Genomic DNA, 17,684 nt, shown 5'->3' on the forward strand with positions numbered 1-17,684 from the left:
AGAGTTTTCTTGAAAGCTGAGGTTGAACCCGGTATTTTTAGTTTTAAAGAGTAGTGGCACTCACTTAGACAGAGAAAATAAAATTTTAAAGAACTCATTATGGTCACAGCCGTCAAAGGATGGAGTGAGTCATGCCATGGCCTCTTCCTAGGCCCAAGTATCTAATAAGTATTTGATAAAAATCTGTAGAAATATCATAATAGAAACTCAGGGAGTAAATGTGAGGCCAAACCTGATAACAGCCAGTGCTGCTCCTGCTCAGGAGGAACTAACTGGTATACCAGGGGACGTGAACCTAGCAAGCCAGAGCCATTGCTGCTGGAGACCAGGGCAGTTTATGCCTTTATGTACAGGCATTAAATCCTCTAGAAAATGAGCACGGATATAAAATGCCTTTTATATGAAAGTGGAATAAGGGCAAGGCTTATCTAGGCACTTCATTCATGATTGCGTGAGAGAATGTTTTTATTTTGAAATTTGCAGGCTACTAAGAAGAGACTCAATACCCTATGCGCATATACAAAGGGAAGAGGTCCCCCTCAGTCACAGTCATAGGGGAGGGGAGTAAGGGGAAATGGGAGGGAGGGAGGAATGGGATGATACAAGGGATGGGATAACAATTGAGATATAATATGAATAAATTAATAAAAAATTTTTTAAAAGAAATTTGATGATTCTTTCATTGAAAGCAGAGTCCAGGTTACTAATAGGTGTGTGGCGGTAAAAATTGACTACGGAGGGTAACAGGGCCAGGTACAACATTTGTTTTTACTGGACCAAAGAACTTCATTCCTTCTTTTGTGCTAGCTATTGATAAACATGATTGGTTGTGTATTATCAAATTACCCATTACTGTTTTAATTATTTAGATGTTTAAGAATGTCTCTCTGTGTTGAGTCATGCATGAGCCGGGTCTCTGGGCAAAATTTAGCACTCTTTCTCTCCGCTGTAAGAAGTGGGAAATAACTATGCATTGAGGCCCCGCCTGCCATCTCCTTAATGAAACCGTACTCAGGAATATTCTAACAGGGAACCACAGAAAGAGCTAATCTTATACAAAGGGCATATAATTTGCCAGTGGTAGAATTTCAAGCTTCCAGAGGCGTGTGAGTGTCTGTGTGTGGCAGGTGTGTGGGGGATGTGCCTGTGTGCTTCTGTGCAGAGATTCCCTGGGGAGGTGTAGTCACTGATGTGGGTAACAGCTGACCTTGCAACATAACAGAAGCATCTTTTTCTCTAAGTAACCTCATCATCCGAGCGGCAAATTCCCCAAATGGCCTGATCACCCTCGTCCAAAAGCACTTATGAAACATCAGTATATTCAGATTCATGAACCATCACATGTCTGTCCTATGGAGGAAAAAAATATATATTTTCCACAGAGACATTAAACAAAGTGTCAGATGGACATATCTGAAAGATAAACCACTTCAGAATAAGCAGTAATTTTAAAAAGAACCTTTTTTCATAAGACAGGATTTGCTTATTAGCTTAGCAATCACATCTTCTGAATACAGTAAATATTAATCCACACTTTTAATCAGGTGACTCCTAAGGGACGGACATTCGTGCAAGCTAAGTATTAGAAAGAGCCTACTTTGCTTCAGGACACTGGGCAAAGGTGGCACATCCTCGGTGGTACCCTACAAGCCCCTACTCTCTGTAACTCCATCCACTGCAGGAATTCCGAACTTTGGAGGAGGGTCTTTGCGATTACATTGCTGGCTGTAAGGTATTTCCAAACGCTTGGAGGAGGGTGGGGAGGAGGAGTTGTATTCTTAGTTGAATAGAACAGACTATGCTTGCGTACACAGCCTTGGCACAAAACTCAGATGATGATTTCCATAGCTAAAATGCTTCTGGCAGGAAGAGTGATTGATCTCGTAAAGGTTCAATCAGTGCTTCTTGTCAGTTCTTTCCTGTTTCCGGCAAACTAATAACTTCCTATTTAAAGTATTAAGGCTTTCCATCAAATTCTTATATAGTAGAAACTTCTAGCCATCGTCAGCGAGAAGGGCATCCCCATGTCATGTTCAGCTTCAGGTGATACCTCCGTTCTGGTCTCTCCTGCTGTTTGCCCAAGCCTTAGCAGATTCAGATGCTGGATGATTTTAATGCCTAAATCAGTGGCCAGCATCGTACAGCAGAATCCACAGCTGCAAGCCTTGGACCCATTTGGATTAATGTCATTTGCTATTTTTCTTTGACCTCGTTTAAATCCCTTCTGACGAATTTTAAATCAGCCTCTCTTCCCTCGTAATAACTACTTATTCATTAGCTCAGCAAATGCTTCTTGGATGTCCTTTATATTAAGTTCAGGTTATAGAGGGGAAAAAATATGCTGTCTCCAGAATAGTCTGGTGTTCACCTTGGCCAGTTTGGGTGAATGCTGTTGGAAGCCAACTTGCAGTTGCCCCATTTTGGCCTAGGTCCTTATTTCTTCAGCCGTTGGGATTGCAGCTGTCCACTGTATCCCTCTGTGAGCATAACATTTTGTTTACGGTAATGACTACACACAAGGGTATGCTTTCTCTGCAGAGCGACCCACATCCAATCGCTAGCCACTGTCAGGAATATAGAGGGCCAGCCTTCCTGCCTGCCTCTGTGTCCATCAGTCTGAAGGGTTATCCAGACAGAGAGACCAACATTTCCTTCCCCTGAACCCTTCAACCCTCAATACAGCAACGGGCAGTTTTCCACAAGCACATTCCAGGGAAATTCCACAAATCTTCATATCATAGGCAAAACTCTCTGGTGGCAACCCAAGACTCAAGTAAGCCACAGGGCGCATCAACTGTCAAGAGGTATTCTTCAGGTCCCATCATCTCAGCTAGTATCCAGGGAAACAATATGAGTTGGTCCCTAAAATATCCAGTACTTATCAAGTTTGAACAGCAGCAGCAGCAGCAGCAGCAGCAGCAGCAGCAGCAGCAGCAGCAACAAGAGCTAGCCTTTCCAAACAGAAAGCTCTACAACCTAACTTGGGTTTGTGGGTTGATTCTCTGTGAAAGACTGTATCGTGCCTAGAATAAGATCAGTGCCCTATGCTGACTTCTCATCTGTTAACTGATACAAGATAATTGTGTCTTTAGAAAAGTTAGCTGATGCTGGGCAGTGGTGGCACACACCTTTAATCCCTGCACTTGGGAGGCAGAGGCAGGTAGATTGCTGTGAGTTTGAGTCCATCCTGGTCTACAAAGCAAGTCCAGCATAGTCAAGGCTACACAGAGAAACCTTGTCTCAAAAAAAAAAAGAAAAAAAGAAATGAAAGAAAGAAAGAAAAGTTAACCGAGTCCTTGGCTGTTCCGGCAGTGTTTACATGGAGCTCCTCCACTGGTAGGACTTTCTCATACCAAATATTGAAGTAGCCTTAGCTGAGTGTTTGCCCATTAACAGAGCAAACCCTGGTGACTGGAAAGCCACTGCCCCACTGCTCTTTGTTTCTGTGGCAAATGGAACACGCTCATACCTTCCTCCATGTAGACTGCAAGGCAAGGGTGAGAGCCCAGCCCAGCTCGGAACAGCAGTTGTGAACCCATGGCTCTCCACCCACATGGCAAACCTCTATCTCCAAAAAATATTTACATTACAATTTATAACAGTATCAGAATTACATATGAAGTAACAACAAAAATAATTTTGTGTTTCAGAGGGTCATCTCACATGAGGAACTGTGTTAACAGGCCACAGCATTAGGAAGTTGAGAACTGCCCTAGAAGGACCTGGCAGGAGACACAGTCCATCAGGGTGACGTTGCTTTCTGTGTCAGTCACATTTACACTTGCCTTTCAGAGCAGTGTGTGCACCCTTCTGCCAGACCAGCATCGCCATGGCTTTGTGGTTTTAGATTTCCCATTTTGTTTTGTTGCAATCTTCTTGAGGAAAAAGAAGAAGGACCTAGCACCTTTCCCATGATGGGGAGCTGGGGACTTCCTTCTGCTTTTTATAAAAAGTAAAATCATTCTCGTCCCCAGACTCCAGGGAAAACAATGGGTCAAGTTCTAGAAATTACCGTTTCCTTTCCTGGTGTCCAATTCACTTTATCAATTATTTTGTTGGGCACTTTGTTCATATAAGACCCATTCAGTACACTCAGGATGCCCCAGAGAGCAAAATGGGCACGGTCCCTGCCTACACTCCTGGCTATGGCCCACTGTCTCTTCCATCCTACCTTGTGGGAGAAAGGCTGGGCATGAGAGAAGGAAACAGAAGGAACGGAGATCTAGATTTCTGCCAGGAGATGCTTTTGAGCATTCTGTCCCATTCTCCAGACCCCGCGGCTCATTTATTTGCTTACAGTACATGGTTGTTTTTTATTTCAACTGCCAATATAGGACTTTTGGTTTAAATGGACTGAAAAATCTCAGTTGAGGTGAAGAAAGGCTGAAAGCAAAGGGAAACCACATCCTAGGCAGCCATATTAACTGGATCTTGATGCGTGTTTGGGGAAATTACTTGAGCTAATTATTTATAACTATGAAAAAGGAAGGCATTCTGAAAACCAATGTGAGTGTATATTGACTATTTTGTTTGAATATCATGTTCTTTCTGTTCTTATTTATGTGTATAAAATTAAAGGCTAAAGATAGGACTATAGAGAAAAACTTCGTCCAGTCATACTGGAGAGGACCTGTGGGACGAAAAGTTTCAGTTGGTACTTTACTCTGTAGAACACTTAAGCCTGCCAACAGGGGGAATGTCCATCACTCTTCAGCCTTAATGTCATAAAATTGATTAATCTTTTCTGGTGCTGAAGTGGCTTTTGTTTTTTGCATAGGTGACATAAGATGTTGACAAATATACAAAAAGTACTTGTTTACTTCTATATATTCCACTTTGTCCTACCAAAGAGTTTACACAGCTAATGGTATTCCTGCCTCAGTGAGATGAAAAATAGATCAAGATATTAAAACTTGGTGTCATCAGCCGGGCGTGGTGGCGCACGCCTTTAATCCCAGCACTCGGGAGGCAGAGGCAGGCGGATCGCTGTGAGTTCGAGGCCAGCCTGGTCTACAAAGTGAGTCCAGGATGGCCAAGGCTACACAGAGAAACCCTGTCTCGGAAAAAAAAAAAAAAAAAACCTTGGTGTCATCGTCTGACAAATTTTATGTCAATGAATATAATTACCGGCACTAAGTTTTCTCTAAGGTCAAAGGGAAACTGTATACTCTGTTGCCCATATTTACCCTGACATTCTGCACTGAAGCAAAGATTCTCCTGATGCCAGAGTTTAACAGGAACTTCTTTTGTATGTCACAATTTTGTGGCAGTTTGTTTATTACATTATAACATAAATGTAAAGTCAGATATAACAGGGAGTTTCTAAGACCGAGTCCAGGAAGCTAGCTGCTGGCTCCATCAGAGGGTGTGTGGCCTCTATGCACAGCTTCCTGACTTTCTGTAGTAATTTAAGGGTTTTGGAGCTAAAACCATAGCTGTGCCTTACGTAGAGGCAAGGGCTGCTAAGAGATCATCAAACTCTTTTGTTTAGAATGAACTGGAACCACACCCACTTCAGAAGAGTGTTCTCCATCTTCAGTACAAGCTGATTGCAGGCGACAAACCTGAAGTCAGCAGAGACTGTATCCTCCAGAGGTCACAAAACATGCAACCTCTGCCCTACACGTTCATTGTGTATGTTGGTATATCGATGAGAGAGAGAGAGAGACAGAGAGATGGACAGAGACACATAGAGAGAAAGAAAGAAAGAAAGAAAGAAAGAAAGAAAGAAAGAAAGGAAGGGAGGGAGGGAGAGAATTGAGAACTTTCAATCCATAAAGGGCCAAAGTTAGGGCCACACTGAGCACAGGTCCTTCGCTGTTTCTGTCAAGAGCTCTCAGTATATGGTAAACAGCAGACAGTTCACAGGGAGAGTCTGTAAAGTCTAGGGCTGGTGTTCTGTGCTGATCATTAGAGGCAAAGTGCACAGTGGCAGTTGCACTCTTAGGATTCCCAGGCAGGCACCTGACACCTGCTTGTACATGGAGAGGGAAACAAACCACCAAGCCAAGATGGCCAGAGTGTCCCCAGGGCATGTGCTTTCCCATGGATGAGTTCATTGTGTTCAGCAGATCGCCAGCCGGAGCAGGCCTGTTCTCATGGTTGCATGTTCGTGACTTGCTAAAGAGCACAAACGGCCCTAAAGAGTGGGCAGGCAGCTGACACATGTACAACACACGACTGCACCTGGCTCCGGCATCGCGTCACAGGAGTGGGCATAAAGACTGAAGAGCCAAAGGATCTTGGGGTTTGCAGTGAGTTGTGTCTCCCAGGAAAATCAGAAGCCACATCCATGAAGTCTCACCAATATGGCCACCTAAATAGGAGCTGAACAAAGATTACAGCAGTCCATATACCAGAGTGGATGGGGAAAGCCTAGGAGACCTCAACCCTACACTAAGACCTACAGGGACTAAGATACACTATGAGAGTGGGAGAAATAGTCCTCCCCAGGGAAGAACACTTCAGCTGCTTGCTTAATGCCAAATGGTCATCTCTGAAAACATATATACAAGTAACATTATATAGACTGAGTGTCCCGTCCAGCAGGACCAGTAATTACAGGGTCGCGAGGGGAGCCATACCTAAAATGATGAGACGGGAAAGAAAGAGGTGAGACCAAGTAGCATTCCTATCAAGGTCCATTTATTGACTCAAAAGCTAAAGCTTATATGGGGTGGAGGCAGGAACTAAGCAGTAGGAGGGGAACGAGAATGTCTCCAGATAATACCATCAGGTCAGGGGAACAGTTTCTATCTTATCTTAGCAAACTATCTCTCGGGAAGTCCCGAGCTAATCTGCTAAACAACATCTGCATAAGCTGAAAGGAAGTTATGCAGAGGCCGAAAGAAGAAAGTTATGCTTTGGAACGGGCATCAGTACTTTTTCATAGCCAGTAGAAGGTTAGCCTTGAATGACCCCAGGCTGGCTCCAAACAACTGAGCAGGTTCTGCTTATGTATTTAGGAATGTATGTGTAGTGTGGGGAGCATAACATCAGTTCATGAACAAAAGGCTGTGGGTTGGAAAGAAAGCAAGGAGTATATTGGAAGGCTTAGAGGGGTTGGGAGGAAAAATACATAATTATATTATAATCTCAAAAATAAGAACATAATGATTTTTTTTAATGGGCCAAGCACAACAAAGGACAAACAAGTCTCCCTAGTTTCTGCCAAGCACATACAAGTGTGCAGTATTGATGTTCACAGTGATTTGTGCACTGAAAATTAATCATGTCATATTTAGAACAGAAAAATGCATTGTAAAACGAACAGGTGTCAGTTCATCTCGCCAGCTAGAACTCTAGAAACATACTGTTTATAAGTTGGTTACAGAAAACTGTTCACATGTGACAATTATAGGTACCTTTGTTAATGTTATCTTCAAATAACATTCATCATAAGATGAGGCCACTAATTGCAAACTGCTAAAGAACTCCCTGTGTTCTGGTCATTCTGTGGCCTGGGAATTCCATGTGGTGGCTCCAGTTTCCCCATAGAGGTAAAGTCTGCATGAAGGAAACATGAAAAGAAATAGACTCGAGGGGAGACTATCCGAAGTTTCCATTGTGATTTATCTTCTGCAAACCACAAAGAACTTTTCTTCAACTTTCCAAGCTAAGCAATCCCATGTCTCCCTATTGGCCTTTAAAGTAAAGTGTGTTTGAAATCTCATGTACTCTAAGATTGGGACAGACCATCTGAGTCAGGGCACAGCTCCCGAATGTCTTAGTTGTGTGATCTTTAGCAGGTAACTGTTGGCTCTGTTTCTTAACAATTAAACTTTATTATACAACCCAACTAGCTTACACAAGAGGGAAAAGAAGTTACAGGGAAAAAAGAGTAAACTTTCCAGTATCTGTTCCACGGGATGGGTCCCTCAGTGTCTCTGGCCTGCGCGCTGGTCTGGCCTGTTCGCTGATCCTCTTCCAGATCCACGTGTGCGCTCAAGCCCGGTCTGAACCTGCTGCTCCTCTCTGTCCTCTCCGCCAGCCTGTCTGTCACGTGCAAGGAGCAGTCTCCTTCTCCCATTGAGGGTCGATGAGAAACACAATAGTCCAGGTGGAGTCCCCAGGTTGCTTCCTGAATTTCAGGCCCAAGATGGCTCCACCCAGTCTATCTCAAGGTTAATCTCAGGGAGTATCCATGGTGTGTCCGAGGGCAAAGCCCACCAAGACTGCTTTCACCTGTGACAAAGCTTACAGCCCTTCCCACAGGTAACTTTACACTCTGTGCCACAGCTTCCTTCATTCTTTCTTCCTTCCTTCCTTTCTTTCCTTTTTAGTTTCCAATTTTTTCCTCTTTATTGAAAATAGATTCTTCTTTCACACAGCACATCGCAGCCACAGGTTCCCCTCCTCCACTCCTAGCTGCTCCTCCCTGTCCTTCAGATCCACACCTCCACCCAATTTTTCCTCAGAAGAGGGCAGGCCTCCAAGAGACAACAGCCAAACTAATCAAAATGCAATAGGACAGTGTCGAGGCTGGAGAACAAAACCAAGCAGGAGGAAAAAGGCCTGAGCACAGGCAAGTGTTAGGGATACACCCACTGCCACTGTGAGGAGCCGCACAGAAACAGCAAGCTAACAGGCACAGCATCCGTGCCGGGGGCCTGGTGCAGACACATAAAGGTACCGTGCTTACCACTTCGGTCTCTGTGAACCGTGTGAGCCATGAGCTTCTTCTTCTGGGTAAAGAGACTAACAAAGCTGTAAACAGGAGGTTTGAATAGGAAATAGTTCACACATGACTGTGTCTTGTGTTGATCTGCTGTCCTGACTGGAGCTGATACCTAGGATAATCAACTTGAAAAGACGAGAGGTTTCTTTGGCTCAGCGTTTTTGGAGGTTCAGGCCTTGGTGACTTTTTCTTTTCCTGTGGCAACATAGTGGTGATTATGCACAGCGATAGGGAGCGGCCCATCTCATAGCACCCACTTAATGACAAAAGAAGAAAAGACTGTGAGCACATGGGCCTTTGGAACTCCAGAGTCGGTCGCCTCATACCTGACACACTATCAGCCCGTGCTAGAGATAACAGTTCACAGTAAACAAACAGCACAGCACAGGACTACAGCTACAGTGCGCACTCTGCAGTGAGCACTCTGTAATGACCACTCTACACTGAGCACTCTACAGTGAGTACTCTGTAGTGAGCACTCTGGATGAGCAGTCTACAGTGAGCACTCTGTAATGACCACTCTACAGTGAGCACTCTACAGTGAGTACTCTGTAGTGAGCACTCTGGATGAGCAGTCTACAGTGAGCACTCTGTAATGACCACTCTACACTGAGCACTCTACAGTGCGCACTCTGCAGTGAGCACTCTGCAATAAGCACTCTACAGTGCGCACTCTGCAGTGAGCACTCTGCAATAAGCACTCTGCAGTGAGCACTCTGCAATGAGCACTCTACAGTGCACACTCTGAAGTGAGCACTCTGCAATGAGCACTCTGCAATAAGCACTCTACAGTAAGCACTCTGCAATGAGCACTCTGCAATAAGCACTCTACAGTAAGCACTCTGCAATGAGCACTCTGCAATAAGCACTCTACAGTAAGCACTCTGCAGTGAGCACAGACAGAGAAGAGATGTTTAACACATCAAGAGAACTTGCAGAAACCAGAACTTAATATTACTAAGTATTACTACAGACAGACAGACAGACAGACAGACAGACAAAGATTAAATGGTGGTGCTTAACTATAAGGCCAACTGGTGGGGAAGCTGAAACAGGAGAGTACTAAACTAAGGCCAGCCTGTGTAGCATGAGCAACGTGTACATTTTTCCACCTGGAATGTTGGGTGACTCATGCACTGCTTGGATTTCAGTAATAACCAGAGCACGGAGCTGGTTCCCTAGTAGAGGATTTGTCTAGCATCGCTGAGGCCCTCGGTTTGCCCCTGAGCAGCAACACCCAAGACAGAAATGACTGAGAGAAGCAGTACTGGAGCTGCCGCACAGTGAATAGAGCAGCTGTCTAGCATTCACCGGGCCCCGGGTTTAACCCTCTCCTTAGACAGAGGATCCTAAACAGTGTAAGGTAAGGACAGCTAGATGTGAGGAAGCAAGCAAGAAAACCATCAGAAGTGCGTGCATTTATTTCTCTCTGCTCTTGACTGTGGATGTGGTGTGACCGGCTAGCTGCTTTGACCTACCCTCACACTGAAATTAGAACCAAAATGCACGCTTTCTCCGCTACTTTGTTTTTTGCCAAGATATTTTATCATGACAACAAAAAATTAAATTAGAACTCTTTGCAAAGATAAGTACTTTTGTTTAAATTTAATTGAAAAATAAAAATAGCAGTAGATTTTTGTAGCTGACAAGTTGGGATGTGTTTTACACAAGAGCTGGGTATGATAATTGTGTTGTTTCTATAGCAACTCCTAGTGGTTTGAGGGGAAACCATTCCACAGGACTTGTTAGTGACTGATTTCATTTTTTAGAAGGCACTTTATGTAACTAGTGTTGGACCCTCACGCCCAACTTGGGAAGGGGGTCGCCATGAGAGACCACACGAGGCACACGCACTGATGCAAAAGCAAAGGTTTATTGCTGACGCGCCAGGGTCCTACAGCACTTGAGAGGCTAAGGACCCCGAGTGACTGTTACAGGCTAGTTTTTAAAGGCTAAGACCGCAAAGCAGGTGGGGTTGCTTATCAAGCTAGACCATATGGGCATTGGCGTTGGGAGACCTCTTGTGGGGACTTGGGTGTGGGTCCCTAGGGCGGTTACTAGAAACCGTATGAGACCTTTGATAGTGGGGAGCTCGCATGTAGCTATTCTGGGAACTAGGGTGGAACTCCTGAGGCTAGCAGTAACGAGAACTGGGAGAAGCCTCAGGTCTTACATTTTATAATTTTATAATTTCTCACTAGTAAGCAAGCGAAATTATAACATCCCAATTAAAATTCACAGCAGACAAGAAGTCCTTGTAACCCACAAAAGAGGAGAAAGCAAACTTACAACAGTGGGAGTGAATAGCTGACTTACTTGCCTTGCGCTCCTGTGTGAGTGTTGACTGGGATCCATGTGTTTAGTACAGTGGCAGTGCAAACATTGGTTCTTTACACTGGCTGTGTTCACAGGAGTCTGTGAGAGTCACGGCCAGATGATAACACGACTGTAATTAGAAATGGAACTTTTGTTTTCATCATAACATTCTTTGATTATTTGAGAACTTCATACAATGTGTTTTGATCATATTCAATCCCTAACTTGACCTACATCTACCCCTGCAACCTGTTGAATCCACTTTGTGCCACCCATATGCTTTTGGGTACCACACCAGCCAGGGCCACACGCTTAGAGAAAAGTAACTTCCTCCCTCAGAAACCATCGATTATTGTCCACAGTGACTCCCTTCCAGGCGTGGGAGGCTTGTGAGCCTTTCCCCTCTTCGTGCAAGAATGTTGGCCGGTTTGGTTTCATGCAGGTCTTACTCAGGCAGCCATAGCTGCAGTGAGGTGTAGGTAGAGCAGTGCCAGGATGCCCTGGAGACGCCCTGGAGACTCTGTCATTGGGGCCCTCCCCGGCTTTCCCCGCCTCCTCTTCTGCACCGTATGCCATATTCTGACCACCTCAGGCCTCAGGTTAGAACCTCTCCTCATCTGCAGTCACCTGACGTCACTGCAGGCTCCCGCGTCGGGTCCCTGTTGTCCTACAGTTATTGTAGAAAACTTGACTCTGGCTGTGGAAGGAAGACAGCAGTGAGAAGAGAGGTCTGTGCAAAGGGGCGGCAGCCATTCCCCAAGCCCAGATCTATCAAGCCACTAGAAGGAAACATTGTTTGATGTTCGCAGCCAAAAACTATGCCAACCCTACTACAGCAGAAATCTGAGTCCCAGCAAAAACCCGTTTCTGTGACAAATGTCCCTACTTGTGCTATTTGCTAACAATGATGTTTCTTGGAGGAGCCACTTCGGTTCTTAATGTCTGATCTGTGAAGTAGAACTAATCACAATAAAATGCCCTCTTTCTTGGGGGGATGAACTAAACGGCATAGGCAGATATGCTTTGTTCACTGCGAAATGCTTCAATGTTACTGACATAAGCCTGTTCAAGAGATATTTGCAGAAGGATTGTGATTTGAAGGGAAATTCCAAAGAGAGACTCACCAAACCGTCTCAGGGGAAAGCGTGTATGTGAGTGGGCGTGAAGCTGCTGAGATGGTTCCATCAGTAAGGGCAGCTGCTGTCAAGCCTGATGACCTCAGTCCAGTCCCTGGAGCCCCATGGTGGGAATAGAGAACCAACTCTAAAAGCTGTTCTCTGACCTCTCCACACACGCTTTGGGACACACAAACATTAAACAAATAGATGATAGGTGAATAGACAGATACATAGATGATAGATACATACATATGTACATACATAGCTCATAGATAGATGAAAGAAAGATTAGATACATACATACATACATACATAAATGGTAGATAAATGAAAGATGATAGATCGATAGATAGATAGTTGATAGAGATGATGGATGGATGGATGGATCCTGGCACCAGCTACTGAGCTGTTGTCCAGCTCTGACATACTCTAGTTCTGAATTAGAAATATGTTAATTGAACTGTTGTGCCTCTGTCTCCTGCTCTATAGATGACAATTAAGAATGTTCCATAGTTACAATGCATAACATCACATAAAAACAAAGGAGCCGTGCTGTGGGTGGCGGGATTTCCCATCGAGCCAGACGGCTGTATCATGAGAAGATTATTCCACTTCATCCCAGCGGATCCGTCTCACCACAGGAACCCTTAAAATTAGAGATGGCTTCATGGCTGGGGAGGAAGTAGAGTAAGAAATCTAAGACTCAACATGGAAGCCGAACACCACTTGTGACTTTGTCGATGGGGAAACGTAGCACACTCAACAAGAGCATGTTGAAGATCTCTTATACACAGCACAGAGTCTGCTGTGCCGGGAAAGAGGGCAGACTCAGTGTACTCTCTAGTCCCAAAGAACGTGAAGAGAATCACTCACAAAGAATATGCAGGGATAAGTATGACCAGAATTAAAATAGCAGAAGATGTGACTGCTGAGTGCTAAGGTTCTCTTCTTCCACTGCTCACAGAAGAATGAGGCTGCTTGAAGCCCCAAGGCTAAGGGTTGGGGGGGAAAGTAGCTGCTAAAGCTGAGCAGTTCTTTCAGTAATCAGATCTCCATCCTTGGGAAAGGGGAATGAGACGTGAGACCTTAAGACTTCCTTACATGGAGAGACTCTAGCCAGCTGAGTAGAGGTGGAGGCTCAGAAGTGTGTGGTGTTGACTACTGACTGGCCTGGATCCATATAGCCGGGCTGCATATCAAAAAGCCACGTAAACGTCCCACGGGCAGGTTCCGAGGTGTCTGTGACAGAAATAGATAGACCTTCCCACAAATTACTAGTGGATCCTGACACTGAGCCAGGACTGCAAAGTAGTAACGCAGGGCGAGCAGCACAGAACCGAGCTGCAGAGTCTCTGAACTTCACACACTGTAAGGCACTGAGAACTTGACACTGTGGGCCTGGCGTGGAGGGGGCTCCTGCCACAGCAACTACATAGAGATGGTACAAAGAAACTAAAGCTACAAGTGCACCTGTCCGGTGGGACTAGAAGAAAACACAGTTGGCAGCCCGCTGAATGTAAATTCCCGAGGGCTACATCATGTTCACTGCCCCAACTCCAGGGCGTAATGAATTTTTTTTTTAAATTTTTCAGTAAATACTTCAGCAAATATATGATATGAAATCTGGAATACTGGGGTGGGATAGGAAAATAGGGTTTCACAAAAAAAAAAAAAAAGCAAATTTAAAAGGATAGAAGTTTTGGCGAGAGGCAGGGGCCTGAGTTCACTTTCAAGGTTATAAAAATATGGCTCAGAGTATGCAAGGGAGGTGTGTAGAGATGAGTCGTGGGCTCCTCAACCTCAATTCCTAAACTGCTGTCAACCTCTCATGTTGTATTTGCATGTGACAAGCAGACTAAAGTATGAACTGTGCTTCTGACAGGTTACATCTGCTCTGGGATCCCCTGAATGTCACCAGAAGACCCCTGCGGCTGCTTCAGAGAACTCCTGTTGAATGACAAAGACACTAAGAGCAGTGAGTCCTAGTAGGGTGGGAGGGACGGGGCCTGTGGAACCGGACATCCTCCATTAAAACAGAAAGCAGCAAGGCACGAGCAGTACTCCCAGAATTCACAGTTAACTACTGGCTCCCACTTCACCTCCATACCACACCAGGCATACACACACACACACACACACACACACACACACACACACACTCACACACACACACACACACACTCATACATACACACACATACATGTATGAGAAAAAGACTAGGTACATTCAGTCCTGGAAATGAAAAATGCAGGGAGAAGAGTCTTGGGGAATGGCAGGCTGTCTCCATAGCTGTGCTCTGCCACTGTGTGCCCTGACATATTTAGAAATCAGAAGAAAGAAATTATTTTTAATATATAATAATATGTTAACAGTGTACTTTAAAATATAATACCACAGCAAAGAACTGAGTTTGGGTGACCTTGAGCCCCGTGTTCCTCCTTCAGTTAAGGAGGAAATAGCATCTGAAACACAGAAAACACAGAGGCTCATAAATACAAAAGTACCTGTTGTCCTGGTGTCCGTGTGGTTGTGAACCTACAGAGGGCACGTCCACTTGGTCGTTGCACCCATGTGTGTGAGTTATTTATGACATGGCTTTATGCTACTAATGTGCCCTGCACACTGGAGTTTCTGTGGACTCTTCAGAAATGACCTTGAATGCTCTATTTTGAACCATTGTTTCTTTGACTCTTGATGACCTTTGAACCATATTACCAAACCTTTGCAGCTTTTCATTCTAGAAACCAGGGCAATATGGTCCTGGCATCTATGTACACCGTTATGTGGGAGAGGGAGGGAGGGAGGGAGGGAGGGAGAGATAAAGGGGGGAGGGGGAAAGAGGCTGACTGACTATTAGTGTTTTGATGCACAAATGAAGACCATTGCGTCGGTAGGTTGATTGGCAGAGTGATGGCTGTTTCCTGCATGCACGCATCTTGTTACCTTCTGGAGGGGAACCTCCTCCCTGCACCACAGACCCTGACCCCTAGCCTTTTCCCCCTCCGGTATGGTTCCTCCAGGGACTTGGAATTGTTAGTTTGTCTTTCATGGAGGAACTTTTACCCTAAGTGTCACCTCTTTTGGATGTTCCCATCAATACTTTTTATCTCTAACTATAAAATGAAAGCTGAGTTTTGAACAGAGTTGTGTTTCCTCGCCATCTTGTGAGGTAGGTAGGCTGACTGTAAATGCCTGTAGAATAAATTGGTTTCATATGTGAAGCTACCCAAAGAAGATAAGCTCAAAACAGCTCCGCCCGTGGGCGCCACTTTCTGCTCTTTGTCTCCTATCTCACTTGGTCAGTTCCCAGTGTTCTGCCCAAGAGCACAGAGGCGAGTGGACTTGGGGCCACCTCTCACTGTGCTCTGTCTTCTCCACCAGGAGCAGAGGATCCAAGAACAGCACGGGGTTGGGGGGCCCTACACCCACTAAAGCATTTATTCCCTTGCTGCTGCCTCCCAGGGCATTTCCCACCAAGTTTTACATGTTGGGGGCCATATTTCCCCTGTACCTCGATTAAAATTGATGCCGATAACTTGTTGGTGATGAAGAGGAAGGAGGGATGTCTGGGACTGACCAGGTGTTTGGGCAGGGACACGTCACACGTGTGACCCCTGCTAGCCTCTGTGGAAACATCTTGGAGTGCCCTATCAGCTTGCTTCGCGGTAGCGCACACTCACACACTCACATAGGTGACTTATTCCTAAGTGTGCATGTTTACTTTGGCTCACAGTTTTAGGGCTTCCCGTTCATGATTGGTTGTCCCCACTTGGGGGGGGGGTGGAGGCTTCGTGGTGAGGAAACAGGACCAAAGAGCTGCCAAAAGCAGTGCGTCTCATGGCCTAGAAGAAAACTGAGGAAGATAAAGAGACAATGAAGACCCAAACTAGCACCGACACTGCAAAAGCAGCAGGGAGGGGCTGCTTAGAGGGAAGAGAGGAGGAGGCAGGGGGATGGGAACAGACAAGCGTGATGCGCGATGGCAGTACACAGGAGCCGCCAAGCATTAAGATACGCAGACTGAGCGTGACCACACTGTTTAAGCGCCATTTCAGTACTTCCCGTTTGGCTTATGGCTTTTAAACTTTGTACTATTGAAAATGCGTGTCTATGCTATGCTCTGTGTTTTGCTTTTCATACAGTCAGTATTTACTAAATTGTATGGCATACTCGGCATTTTATGATACAATGGATCCTCTGTGTGATGATTTCGTCCAACTGTATGCTAAAATAAATATTCCATGTGCTTTAAGGAAGACGAGGCCATGCTGGAGAGTAGGTTAAGAGTGTGAAATCTACTTTGGGGTCATGTTTTCGACAGCTTAATAGGCGACCACCCGCTATAAATGGAAGGGCAGCTAAAGTGCCTCAGAAAAGATGCTGGCGTGAACCAGGCATACAGAGCATGAACCAGGCATGCAGAGCCTACTGACAGAAAGGCTATGAGTTTGGCTACCTCATCTAAAAGACAGTGTCGATGCGACAAGAATTTTTACTCCACCAAACCACGCTGTGGAAGCATAACAACTAGAACAGAAAAAACAAAACCAGGCAGCTCTGAGATGCAGGGTGGTAAACTGGGTCCCTTTGAGCCTTTTAAAAATATGCATGGGTTGCACAAATTGTTAGTGATATTAAGGCAGGAATGGTTTTCAAACTGTGTTATAGAAGGCAGCAGTATGGCCAAGGGCCTCCTGTTACCACCAAAAGACAGAGAAATTAAAGTCATCCAAGGCCATCACCACAGAGCTTAGAGGGTCAGGCTGGGAGGAGCATCTGAGGCCCCATGAGCCTCTCTGGCTCCAGCGTGTGGTGGGCGTAGAGAAGCCAAGTGGGCTGGAGTAGCCCGAGCTCAACAGACACTCAGATGGGACTCTTAACACGTTCTCCTCCAGCCAGCCCCCATGTTGGGGAGCAACTGCCAGAAATGGAGCCCAAGTGGAGCAGGAAGATGGTTTGAAGGCAAGAAGGCAGGGAGCAAAGCCAGGTAGATATGGAAGAAGAAGGAATGAACTAGGAGATATCTAAAAATAACGCTATGGAAGAGGATCCCTTAGCCATAGGCTACATCCCAAGGCCCCAGCAGACTGTAGTCTAGATGTACTGTGATTTTCTTTCCTGTAGACATAACAATGATAAAGTTGAGTCCATGAACTTAAAATAGTAAGAGATTAATAGTAAACCAGAATGCAGCAACATATGCATACTTATTTCTCTCTCCTTGTTTCTCCTCTGACAAGAGGCAAGTCGACTGTGTACCATAAATAACGTATAACATATACTAAACTACAGATTCACTACATGCACGTGACATGACTCATGTCCCTTATTGGACAGAACCAGACAAGGCAAGGGGCTGTTCTGATTATAGTGCTTAGAATAATACATAATTTTAAATTTAGGAAGTTTATTTGGGGAAATTTCTACTTAATGTTTTTGGCCCATGTTTGACTGTGGGTAATTGAATCAACAGAAAAATGAATCATAGATTAAGGGGGACTAGTGTGTTTCTAAACGTGACCTAGACAGAGGAGAAGAGGGCACTGTAGATCTCAGAGACAGCCATCTGCAG

The 17,684-nt window shown here is 45.1% G+C and overlaps 1 protein-coding gene across 3 annotated transcripts in view; it reads left to right on the forward strand.

Moving 5' to 3' along the window:
- Dlgap1 (DLG associated protein 1) overlaps positions 1–17,684 on the forward strand; it is a 509,503-nt gene that overhangs the window by 95,513 nt on the left and 396,306 nt on the right. For all 3 annotated transcript variants that reach the window (XM_051154471.1, XM_051154473.1, XM_051154472.1), the window contains exon 2: positions 13,994–14,086. The gene's annotated coding sequence lies outside the window, so the exon portion shown is untranslated. The remainder of the gene's footprint in view (positions 1–13,993; positions 14,087–17,684) is intronic.

The sequence above is a fragment of the Acomys russatus genome, chromosome 12 (assembly GCF_903995435.1).
Source record: "Acomys russatus chromosome 12, mAcoRus1.1, whole genome shotgun sequence".
NCBI classification, from domain to species: domain Eukaryota; kingdom Metazoa; phylum Chordata; class Mammalia; order Rodentia; family Muridae; genus Acomys; species Acomys russatus.